Source organism: Notolabrus celidotus, chromosome 13 (assembly GCF_009762535.1).
Source record: "Notolabrus celidotus isolate fNotCel1 chromosome 13, fNotCel1.pri, whole genome shotgun sequence".
Lineage (NCBI taxonomy): Eukaryota > Metazoa > Chordata > Actinopteri > Labriformes > Labridae > Notolabrus > Notolabrus celidotus.
Genome location: NC_048284.1, coordinates 28,156,760 through 28,167,757, shown reverse-complemented (window position 1 = coordinate 28,167,757; position 10,998 = coordinate 28,156,760). Strand labels below are relative to the sequence as shown.

General features: G+C 40.9%; 1 long non-coding RNA gene across 1 annotated transcript; it reads left to right on the top strand.

Moving 5' to 3' along the window:
• The first annotated feature begins 63 nt into the window (after positions 1 to 63).
• Positions 64 to 2,742, top strand: LOC117824438. Its single transcript, XR_004633589.1, has 3 exons — positions 64 to 182; positions 956 to 1,080; positions 2,682 to 2,742. It is a non-coding gene; the product is annotated as an uncharacterized LOC117824438 (long non-coding RNA).
• The last annotated feature ends 8,256 nt before the right edge of the window (positions 2,743 to 10,998 follow it).

The window sequence follows — 10,998 nt, the reverse complement described above, 5'->3', positions numbered from 1 at the left end:
GTAAGGACCAAGAGGGATCTCACATGTAAGGGAGTAGCATCATGCTTTTATCTGCCCATCCTACTGGGAACACGTCATGCTGTGAGGGCCTGAAAATTTCAGCCCTGAATTCTGCTGAGCACAAAAAACTTCTACATGATGTGAGGCGTGTACAACGGAGCAAGATTACAGAGAAACATCAGGTCTGTTGATTTCAAGTTTTCAGTGTCATGAAGCTCTTTAACCTGATACATCAACATGCTAACTGACTCAGCAAAGCTAACCGTGTGTGGACCAGGTTATGTTCAGAGTTTCAGATCGTCTGTGAAGCTCCGTCCTTTCAGTAATGATGATGTTCTCTGTGGGCAGGTTAGACCATCAGCTAAAACAATCTGATTATAGAAACATTATAAACATGAAGTTGGATTAATAATACACAGACCTGTTAGCTTCAGCTAAAATTAAGCCTTTAAATCTCAGCAGATCATCCGTACAGTAACAGATCGATCGCAGCAAATGAGGACACTGGAGTTTTAAACTTGGTCCTGATATCCTGCAGAGTCTGTTTAAGTCAAGTTTTGCTTTGTGTACTTCCTGATTTATAAAATCAGGTCCATATCAATGTAAGAACACCTGGTTTCTGTCCACATGTGAATGTCCACAGATCACTGTCTTTGGTAGAGATCTCTGTTGAGTCGATTTGACCTTAAACAAAGCAGATGTTTGTCGGTTTTAATCCTATTTTTGTAATTTCTCCTACTAATTGGAAAATGACCCCAGTGCATATTCCAAATAGTTGTTAAAGTCTTATTTCACACAGACACATGATGGCTTTATATATTATTAGGCTTGGCGCCGATCCCTATGCTAACATACCAGCATCAGTCATTTTTCACAATGAGGATGTTTGTTAGTGTCAGTGAGGATGAAGAAAGTCTCAATCTAGATGTTTCATGAGCTTCCGTTTCTTTTGCAGAGGTGGAAAGGAAAACTCCTAAATCCCATCCTATCCCTCACTTCAACTGCAGATGTGGATAGCTCCTGGCTTGATCAGTTTAACCTTGCTCACTCAGATGTATGTTGAGTTGAGTACATTGAGTTGTAAGTATGTATGTTGAGAACTGTTAAAGCAATGCATGACAAAAATACTTTAAAAAATAGAGCGAGCTTCGTTTAATGAGACAGAATCTGAACTTGGGTCTTTCCTCTGCAACAAGCTGCACCTACAGAGAGAAACTCCATGAATGCATTCACATGTTGAAGTTAAACTGTAAATAACCCAACAGCTTCACAGTGTTCACCTTAATCAAATATTTGTCTGTTGTATTGTGATACTGTCAATGCTTAGATATACTTGCCCTCCAATTCCCCTTACTGCTCAGTTCTTTCAAGGGTCACAGAGGGCTATGCCAAAAATCTGAAGCCTGCCTGCCAGGTTTACTGAATGAGCTCATTTCATGGTGTGAAAATGGGTCCTCAGCAGCCTTTCAAAGATCTCAGACTCTGCTCCACGTTGCTAGTTTCTACTCCTGAGAGAAAGACCAGTATCAGAACATTGCCAAACATACTCAACGATTTTATAAGGAATGTGCAAACTCTAGAAAAAACATCCTTCAACATTCCTTTTGAAGGATTAATAAAAATCGGAAACTCTGCTACCAGGATTTCACAACATCTCCTCCTGTTTCTCCAGGTAAGGCAGGTGCTGAGTGTCTTCACTCGTCTGTCTGTTTGTAGTGTCAGAAAATAAAAAGATGACTCTCTTCTTACCTGTTGAGCAAGGATGAGCAGGAGGGATCGGCAGAGGAGCGATAGCATCTCTTAAGTGAGAAGGTTTGTGTGAGCTCCAGGAGGGTGCAGGGGGACGAGGGAGCTGGAAGGTGGGGTTTAGGAGGAAGACTGGCAGAGGAGGAGAGGGGGAGGAATAAGGAAGGGGGGGCAGAGAGATCGGGAGAGCTGACTTGCTGGGGAAGGGGACAAAGCGCCCCTCTGTCTCCTCTACAAACACACCTTTCCCCGCCTTACTGATCTCGAAAGGAAATATTTGTCTTCATAACTGCTGGGCCACTCCGAGGCCTTCAAGTCCTGCCCACTTGTTTATTCTTAGTCCGTTGACCTCGCTTACATTTATCTGAGTTTAACTAACAGTTAAATCTGTGAACCATGTGAGACAAGTCAAAAACTTTTCAAGAAACATAATTTAGCTCCTGCTTTGATGAGCACTTTGAGCTTTTTTGAATGCACTCACTGTGTGCTGTTTGTTTAATGGGGTTCTAAGCTGCATGGTCCCACTTAATGTGGACTGACATGCTTGAGTTTACATTCCGTTATTATTTACACAGAGTGAAGAGGTCCCTCTCAGAGCTCATCCACTTAAAGCCAACACCTCTTTGAGAAGTTATCTGGACCAGGCAGAAACATTCAGGGCTGAGAAATGAAGCCAAAAGCTGTACTTCCTCAAATGTCCTCTAGGGGCTGACTCCAACATTGAGTCATTCCCCATAAGGCCCATGTACTCTCTTTTAGGAGGAAGTAACTCTGCACCTGGACAGGAAAGATACAAGAGTTAAACATTCCTCCATACATGTATATAAGACTATGAAAATTTCACGACACTAATGCTTTTGCTCTTTGAACTTTTCCCAGTGCTGTTTTTTGTGACATATTTCTGATTGCTTGTCTTCTCTTCCCTCCCACCTCAGTCGCATTCCCCAGCCTCTACCTCAGCTTCAAGCCACACCACCCAGCCTTACAAATAAATCACCTTTCACCTTTCCCCTGTCTGCTGGTGTTGCTTGTGGGTCCTATAAAAACTGTAAATCGTAACAGAGCTTTGACAGACAAGCAAAAAAAAAAAAGATGGATTGAGATTGCCAGACACCTTGGCATAATGTCAGCAATAATGTGGTAGTTGTCCTGGCAACCAGTAATGGTAACGAGAGATCTGACACATGAGGTTAAGCACATGTCTCACCTGATGGAGAAACACCAGGGTATTACAAAGGGAGAGCTGGAAAACTTAAAGAGACAGGAACTTTCAAGATATACTGCAAAGCCTGCAACCAGCAGAGCCAGACCTCCATAACACGGTAAAAACTGAACAGATGGATTCACAATCTCTGTATCCCAGTATGGATAAATATGCAGCAGTACTTTAGTGAAGATATAATTTGTTTTTGAAATGGCCTGCTACATACTATTTAGATACTATGCTACATACTGTGTTTGATGGTAGTATGTAGTATGACTGTTCTGTTTCATCTGTTATGCAGTATGCTGCGTCAGGCGTAGCTAGATTTTGGGTTTCGGAAAGAGGAAGTAAACAACGGCCAAGCTGATAGCGAACTGCTTCTTTAGCATCACTTATGATTTAAAAAGTTAAGAGTGGTTTATGTGGAATTTGATCATTTTCACAGCACCTAAAAACTGAGTGCCCCTGTCAAAAAAAAAAAAAAAGGGGACAGGTAACGTTAGTGCTGTGCATTGTGGGAAACAGTACACAAGGGAGGCTGGGTGTATTCTGTGAAAAATTCCTGAATCAGTACGACATCTGAGTAGTTTTGGCATACTGCAGACTTTGCTCTTGTTCACACACTACATACTGAACTTTGGCCAAATCAGTATGTACTGCTAGTCTAGTAGGCCATTTCGAAAACAGCTGTAGAGCACAGTCTTCTTTGGAAAACTGAAGCTTTTTTTTTGCAACAAAAAGTTTTTCCAGTGAAGCAGGAAGACACTTCCAATAAGAAGTCATGTGTGAAGATATCCACAGTTGTTAAAGTCATGGCAGGAGAGGATCCAACTATCTTCCCACCAAACACACACAGACATCCTTACACACAGACAACCACACAACCATGGACACATGAAATTAAAGGGCCGTAGAAAAGTATGAATTTTATTACATTCTTGCCTTGTTTCCTCGCAGTCAGACTCTATAAATATTGTGTCCTTGTTGCTGTGTATTAGGTAAGTAAGTAAGTAAGTAAGTTTTGGAAACGGAGAAAAACATCCACACCGGTGACACCATGTTTAATCTCTCATCAGCTTGTTGCAGCTGCGCTTGTTCTTTTTTTCCTATGTATGTACTAATGGATCACACAGTGCCATCTACTGTGTCTTAATGTGTTAATAAATACATGACAGCAACGTTTAGTGGTTGATTTTAGCAAATAATACTGTATTAACACAATAATTAATTCTGATAGAATATTCCCATGTAAGAGGATAGATTATCTGAGCTTCATATATTGTGCATCTCTTTATTAATGCAGTTCAATGACTCTGGATTCAATAACATTTACATATCAGTATGCCACACAGGGGACAAGTAGCTAAATATTAAACAAACACTGTGGAAAGGAAAACAGAGTTAAGTGCCTTAGATTCAGCAGCTGATCCAGATGTCAGCCCTCCTGCTCCAGCAGCACTTTAACACATTGACGAGATGAGGTGCAGAGTTTTGTTGTTTTCCTGTCAGAGAGGTATCAGAACATTCGGTCCTTCTACTGTAGTTATTTTCCCCTCTGTGTTTTTGAGGTCTGCAGCCTAGGAATCCTGTTTTTATTTGCTTTGGCAGACTGTCCTATTCAACTGGCCTGACTTGGTCCTGAACTGTCACCTGCGTTAGTCTAATGTAAGGCAGGTAAACAAACAAGATCCCTGCAGCTGATAAGCTAGTCTTTCATTTGCTGTCTTAATATAAATAAAAAAACTGCATGTTGTCCATATTAATCCAAAATGTTAAGTATGATCATGATCACGACATGCCATACATCAGTGTTTTATGATGAACTGTGAGCAGTGCTTTGAGTAATGCAGCTGTCACAGGGCTGCAGTTAACAACAACTGGGAGAGCTGATTACTCATTGATTAGTTAAACAACTAATCAGACAATAATTCAATGTATGTGCTTATATTGCTGATATTTATCAACTTATTCGACGATCAGCTTTGAAATCTAACATTACTCGTAATTAAGAATCTGAATCCAGCCATTTTTTCCTCTTGACTTGTAAAACTAGTGTTAATGTAAGACAGACGGTTTAGTTTTAATGTGTTGCATGGTTGCTTTTCTAACATGGTAAATGTTTTCTCCACAGTTACGTGGTAGGAGAGGAGGAGGAAACAGATGAGAAGGAGAGAAAAAATGAACGGCCCTGTCATGCACCCAGCGCAAAGTGATTTGGTCTGAAGCGTAAGTGTCATTGTTATTTTTACCCCCAGCTCAGTCACCATTTTTACGCCCAGCATAAACAGCCAATGAACGTGCACCTGTGTAAGAGACCACGGATGTTTTGGTCTTGAAATGAGGTGTGGTCAGGCCTAAATGTGGAATGTTGCTATCTTTAGGACTTGGAAAGCAACTGCGCTTTTGACCAATAAAAAACACCATTTGGGGGTTTGTTAGTGCACACTTCCAGGTTCCTTCCTGTTGTGCACACACCACTCTCAGCATAGATAGTCAGGATATAAGATGGCTCATTCCTCAGCAGCTCGGCTCCAGGAAAATAACGTTACATCTGCTCACAGCATGAAAAGCATTGAAATGACATGGCTATCATCAGTTTAATTCATCTATCTAAGAACCACAATATGTATCGTAACCTGACCGATGAATCGTGATACTTAACAAATCATGAGGTTCTTCTCATTACCCTGCTCTAGAGCCCTCCAATATATTATTCAATAACCTAATTAACAAAATTAAAAGTTCCCATTTCTTCTTTTGTTGCCAGATCATTTTGCATGTTTTTATTTGGTTGTCTTGTTTTTGAGAGCTGACACCTACTTTCAATAATCTCAATCCGTCATTAAACTGCACACATATACCTCTCTCAGATAACACTGAGAGGAAATGTCAGATACAAATAATAACAAATTGAGGATTGAGTCATACTTACAGTGTGACTTGAACTGTGATCATAATCTGACCTCATTAGAATAGATACAAGGATGGGGCGCTGGTGGCCTAGCGGTCTAAGCACCCCACATGCAGAGGCTACAGCACCTCGTCGCAGGGGTCGGCGGTTCGGTTCCCCGCAGGTTGACCATTTCATGCATGTCTTCCCCCACTCTCTACTCCCCATATTTCCTGTCTCTCTTCAGCTGCCCTAACAAATAAAGGCAAAAAGGCCAAAAAATATAACTTAAAAAAAAAGAATAGACACAGGGATTTATGAGCACGAGAACTTCTTTGTTCTTAGCAGACGTGTGCAGACGTTCGGGGAGGCCAAACCTCTCAGCCAACAGAAAGTCATTAAGCCAGACAGGAATGTAAAGAATTGCTCTGTGACATGCCCTAACGATGCCAATACACATCTGTAGATTTGTATAGTGTTTGTGATTTGTTTCATTGATTTTAAAGCGGCTTGCAGGACTCTGTCTGGGTTCAGCTAATTGAGTTAGTTAATCATTGAAGGAGGCAAAGGAGCTCATTTCTCGCAGTGATTAGTTCATACCTTTACCTGTTAACTGTTTAAAGTCAGGTGGACACATTCATCAGAGGATGTCTGTGCCTGAGGGTGGCTGCTCCGCCTGTCCAGGTCTTTGTTTGAACTCACACACTGCGTCCTGTTCATCCTGCTCCTCGTTTTCTCCACTCTCTTCTTTATCCTTTGCTGCTTCCCCTGAAGGCTCAACTCTTTTACTTTTCCACCATCATCCCTCTCATTGTGGCCCTCCCTTTCTGCTGTGTTGTGGTTGACATCGTCATTTCAGTATCTGCAATCCTAATTAGGGAAAGGGTGTGTCCCATACAAATGTCAAATTGCTCGTATTTAGATTTTGTGCACAGCTTATTTGTTGTCCAATAGATCATTTAGCAAAAATTTAAAAAGTAGCAAACAAGGTGTGAACTTATACAGAGGACAGAAAAAACTGTAGCTGGCTCTGCAAGAAGTTTGACTTATTTTAAACATTTAGCTCATTGGAGACACACACATCAGAGTATTAAGTAGTCAGAGTAAGTTTATATTAAGGCTGTCAGATCAACTTATTAATTTTAATGATTTAATCACAAAACATAACGTGTTAAAATGTAGAAGCAGATTAATCATATTAGCACCGATCATAACATTCACAGCAGCTTTGTAAATAAAATGAAGACATGCTTTAAAAGTAAGAGGCTTTCGCTTGTAATAATTGTATCCATCCATCATCAATTAAATGTGCGTTTCCCCTTGACCTCTCAAAATATGAAGCCCATGCAGAAATGTTATAAACTGCAGTTCATAGAGCATCCGCTTGAGGCTGGCAGAAAAACCGTAAACCACATACACACCAATTAAAAAAAGATGATCTTTGCAGCAGAAGTACACATGTTTACAGCCCGGTTCAAAAAACGGCTTGGGTCTGAAGAGCTGCTTTCTTTATCGGCACACACTGTATGGGGGGGAATTTTTTTCTAACGTGACGATACAGAAGATATTAAGATTACGAGTGTTGCCCATTTAAGGACATGACTGACTTGACTGACAGGCGGGAACACAGCGGTTGGCATGGAGGCTCAAACCCCGCCTCTTTACCTCACACTAATGGCCCTTTTCCAATACACAGTTCCAGCCCTACTTGACTCGACTCGGCTCTACTCGACTTGACTCTACTCGGTTTGGGTACCCTTTCCACCGTACAAAACATTTAGCTGAATTGGAGGGAGAGACACAGTGTGTGTGTGTGTGTGTGTGTGTGTGTGTGTGTGTGTGTGTGTGTGTGTGTGTGTGTGTGTGTGTGTGTGTGTGTGTGTATAGGTGTGTGTGTGTGTGTGTGTATAGGTGTGTGTGTGTGTATAGGTGTGTGTGTGTGTGTGTGTGTGTGTGTGTGTGTGGGTGTGTGTGGGTGTGTGTGTGTGTGTGTGTGTGTGAAGGAAGTATCACATTGAAGTAGACTAGTTTATACATGATCACTTGAACAGTTGAAAACGGATTCCAGTTATAATGTGGCGGTCTGTAGTAACCATTAAGAAAAAGGGTGATGTAGTATGTCTACCTGTAACACAATGCTTTTAACATTATAACATTATGTGATTAGTTAAGCCTGTAGTTCATTCAGTTATTTTTCTCAATGACTTGACAGCTCTGTTTGTAAATCCTCTTGAGATAACATTGGTTGTGAGTTGGCGCTAGATAAATAAGATTGATTGATTGAACACTAGTTAAATATTTTAAGTCATTTTCTCTGTCAGCCGGAAAGATTTTAATTTTGAAGTAAATAGAATTATTTAGACGCAAATTGATTAACAAACAATCACTAACATTGTGGTGTGTATCATGCACCAGGAGGTTGCATTAAATGTTTAAAGTTGAATGCAAACATCTGTCACACCTCTCATCACAAAGCAAGACACAAAAATGAAATAACAGGAGGCTTGGTTCCAATAAACTCACAGTTCATCTTCTGTTGGCCATCAGTCTGGCTGCTTGTTGAAATACTCAGCGTCCCACCAGTTTCACTCCAACAAGAAATAGAGAAGGTGTTAATATGTAACAGATGGCCTGTTGACTTTTTTCTTTTATTAAAAAAATCCAATAGACTACAGAAATATACAAAGTTTTCATTTTCAGCCCAACCTGATCAATTAACACTTGACCAGATGTGTCAGAAATGTGGGTGTTGATAATCATTTAAACACAGTTAATGGGAAGTATGTCCTTTATTTTCTAATAAATTTTTAACTCACATAAAATGAGTGATTATATCATAATTGTCATATGTTTGGAGGGCGGTGAGCAAAAACAAATGTTTTCAAGGTGTTTTTTTTTTTTATTTGATACTGACATTAAAGTCGGTCAAAAAAAATATATCACCTTAGAAATACTTTTTTTGCTCGCCTGGCCTGCACTTTTTTTCCCCATCTGATCCTTTTCCAATGTCACCTGATTGTATTTTCCATTGTTCAAAAACTTCTCCTCAAACACAGGAGTGCTCTGCTGCGAGGTCAAATGAGGTCTTAAATGATCTGTCTCCTCTCAGGGATATTTAAGTTGGACTGGATACTAAATGGTTACCCTGAAGACATTTTGGAGCAGATATGGATTTTAAAATAGATATTTAAATAACAGTTTTAGTGAAACTTAACCCTTTCATGTGAATATCAGCTCTGAGCTAACTCACAGTGATCCTGTCTCACCTCTGTAGCGGCACTCTTTCTGAGTCTCAGCATCATGTCTCTGAGATATATGGGAGAGACGTTAATATCAAACTAGCATTTGTGGTTTTTAGTGACTTTTGTCTCTCCTAAAGAATATACTTTTTGAGTTAAGGTGAGAAATATGTTTACACATCTTTCTTATTTGTAAATAAGTGAAGTAGAAAATCTTCATCTGATGATAAGTGTCGCTTTCCTGTAACTGTTGAAGGCAAAGGAAAAAGCATCTTGTGCTGTCAGTGCATGTTTTAAACTTAAATGTACATGTGGGGGCACTGGCTGGTTTAGCTCTGCCGAGAGAGCAGACCCCCATGTACCGACTCTACAGCCGCCCTTGTAGGATCAAGACATGGTCCCATCATGATTTGGTGCATTGTGAACCGCCACTCTGTCTTCTCACACCCCCTGTCTATATGCAGCTCTCCTTTCTTATAAAGGCAAGAGGTGCAAAAAAAAAAAAACTGTCCGTGTAGCTTCATATCATCAAAGCACTGAAAACATCTGAAAATGTTTTCAGTACTTTCATTCACAAACTTCAGACTACAGGATCTAATTTCCCCTGAACGACACTCAGTACTGAGCCAGTGATGCTTCGCAGTAGCACGAATGAAGAGCGACTCAGACTCTGACCATTTAAATTCAACACTGAGTTGGAAATGACAGATATTACATGTGTTCTTTTGTCTGTGCTCAATAATCACCATATGTTCAGCCATTTTTAATAACAACACAAAAACCATTAATCAGAATATGACTCGGTGGACTTCTACATCTCTAAAGGTTCCAACATCCTCTGTCGTAAGGTTCTGGATTGATGAAGGACAAACTCCCTAAAACAGAGAGGAGGAGAAACCTTGGATGAAACCTGGGGAAGATGAGAGGGGGAATGACTGGGGCAGGACAGATAGACATACAATTGACTAATGTTAGCTTGCCTCAGGAATAGAAATGCTTGAGCTGGATTTATTTACTCCTCCCAGTATGAGACCTCAGCACTGGATCCCCTCAGCTCATCAAAGAATGCCAAACGTCAGTCCTCTCAGATTTCCCCCCTGGAGCTCCGTCCCACATTTGTGAATAGTTTTGATCTCAATGTCCCCTTTGAGCCAAGTAGTAGTGAGTATTTCACACGCAAAGTAAGCTCTGCCTCTGTGTTTGGACCGTGAAACAGAAGCTGAAGCCAAAGGATGGCCCAATAAGGCAGAGAGAGTGATGATGGCAGTGAGTATCTGAAGCTGCCGTAATCCCTGCATGCTGCATTTATCTAGTCTTTTGTGTCACTGGCTTACACTCACTCCCCCACATGGCATCCCCTGTCAGATGAATTCCTGAATACAAGTTGGAATGTGTGTGCCTTTGGTCGGTGTTTACGTTCCCACTGAGAGCAACTATTTCACAGCAGAAGCATTGAGTTCAGAGAGTTGGTTAATGTCAGTATGAAAGCTGTCGTTACACTCATTCATGGAATCCTGCTTGTGTCATCCAGTAAATCACAAAAAAAAACCTGGAGTTAAGTCAAAATCCTTACCTAAGTGAAATCTTATGAAACTTTTTAAATAAGAGAGGGCGGGGAGAGAGACAAAAGCAGCTGCTCAGTCAAAATCCCACAGCGGCTCCTCCCACACAGAGCAAACACCTCCCTCCTGCTTTACTTAACTCCCATCACACCCTCTGACAGCACACTGCTCACAGATATCCCCAGGTCGCTCTCACTCTGGAGCTCAGGTGTGAATCTGAGTCAGGACTTTAAACTCCCTGCACACACTCAGATCTGTGTTTTGATGCTCGGCTGTCTGCCTGCTCTACTCTCAGAGCAGTTTAACCCTCTGAATCAGTCCTGAGTGTTACCTGGTGGAGACTTTTTATTTAAAAAT